This window comes from Sardina pilchardus, chromosome 17, assembly GCF_963854185.1.
Source record: "Sardina pilchardus chromosome 17, fSarPil1.1, whole genome shotgun sequence".
NCBI lineage: Eukaryota > Metazoa > Chordata > Actinopteri > Clupeiformes > Clupeidae > Sardina > Sardina pilchardus.
In genome coordinates this window covers 21,341,704-21,343,585 of record NC_085010.1, presented here as the reverse complement: position 1 = coordinate 21,343,585, position 1,882 = coordinate 21,341,704, and the positions used below count along the sequence as shown (strand labels likewise).

The 1,882-nt window shown below is 40.7% G+C and overlaps 1 protein-coding gene across 1 annotated transcript in view; it reads right to left on the bottom strand.

Annotated features, from left to right (window-relative positions):
- Positions 1-595: 595 nt before the first annotated feature.
- apaf1 (apoptotic peptidase activating factor 1) overlaps positions 596-1,882 on the bottom strand; it is a 51,566-nt gene continuing 50,279 nt past the window's right edge. Inside the window, exon 27 of the mRNA XM_062518152.1 lies at positions 596-1,882. This exon is cut by the window's right edge and continues 423 nt beyond it. The gene's annotated coding sequence lies outside the window, so the exon portion shown is untranslated.

Here is a 1,882-nt window from a genome sequence, read left to right as displayed (position 1 = left end):
CACACACACACACACACACACACACACACACACACACACACACACACACACACACACACACACACAGTAAAACACACACACACACACGCACACTAAAAAACACACATACTGTACATACACACACACACTAAAAAACACACACACATACACACAGACATATTTGCTGAGATAGAAGGGCATACACACATATTTACAAAAACATGGGAGCCAATTGACACACAGATAAAACATATTCTCCGGTGACGAGTGTGCATAATCCAGTCGGTGGCAACTGTTTTTTTAGAGCTGTCAATCACCCATGGCATCAAGGAAACCTCCCACTGAAGTATTTTTACATAACACACGCACACACGCACATACACACAAACACATACATCAGCCAGGCGGGATTGCTGGCTCGCAGATAAAACAAATATAAAAAGACACAGCAGAAGACATGTGGAGGTGGTCTTCGTCCTACCATCCTCATCCTCACCACACACTCGTCACACACTCATCTCTACACACTAAATTTACTCTCACAGTCTGCTTGCTCATAACACTTCATATTGGACCAAGTAATCCAATCCATACAAATACCAGCCCAACACCAACATACCAATGCAACAGATTTATTGCAAGACAGGTATAAATTATGTGCATCATGCAAGACATACAACCAGTGCCATATAGTTGATCAATAAACAAAGATTTTTACCCTGAGTGCTTCTTGAACTACTCCATTGGCCCAAATAGATGTGGAATTCTGATTGACTGTAGCAAAAAGCACCAGAGGCAGTACCAAGGCATTTAGGAAAGGCTGGTCCAAACCGTGGAGACTCAGACTGATTGATTGAACAAAGGCTGGACATCTCAGATATGTATCACACTTTGCATAAGATGTTGCATGCATCAATAACGATAAAAAAATTCTACATAGTATTGATTCTACATGGCTCAAGGATACTACATCTCATTGGAAGTGCTGTCAAATGTTCAGTCCAATGGCTGGACTACGTATTGCAAGGCAAACCCTGATTTACTGTAGATTCTAAAGAGCATCCATTTCTATTGTAAGCCAAGATGTGGAAAAAGGGGCACCATACGTTTGGTTCATAAAGGCATAGAAAAGTCAGTAGCTTAAAGACTGTAAACAGGTCTACAGTTAACAGAATTTTCCATTTAGGATTTTTTTTCACATTGATAAAATAGCTGGTTGTGCTGAAACAACAGCAAGTATTGCACAATTACAACGGTGTCCCCGGTGTAAGTTTACGGTCGTAAATTATGCACGACTGTAAACTTACAGCAGGGACCACGGTAATGCATTTAATGCACGGCAGATCACGTCAGAAAGACACCAGAACAGATCCCGGCACACCAAGAGGCCGTGAGTAAAAACAAACAAAAAACTGCTACAAAAGGAAGAAAATAAAATAAAATAAAACTATTTTTGGAAATGAAGGCCTTGATAACAAACAGGCGTGTGTACCCGCGAAGCACAAAGAAAAGACTGCATTTTCTTGCCCAAGAGGAAACAAATGAATAGAAAACATTTTTAAAATGTAGGTCAGGAAACATATGGTGCACGAGTACTTGGCCATGACAAAGAGCACTGTCCCAGAAAAGATGCGGCTCACCTAAGGAGGGCCACTCAACTTACCAGAGTGCGTTTCCCAAAACCATAGCTGCTAACCTGTTAGCAACTTAGTTGGTTCAGCAATGCAGTTTCCTATTGCCAACCAACTAAGTTGCTAACTTAGTTAGCAACTATGGTTTTGGGAAACAAGCCCCAGAACAACAAGGCAGGGCTCATTTCATAATGCGATTATCATATTAAACAAAAACACAGAAAATGTAAAAAAAAATACTAGAAAACACAGCATCCATAGTCTCCTCTCCA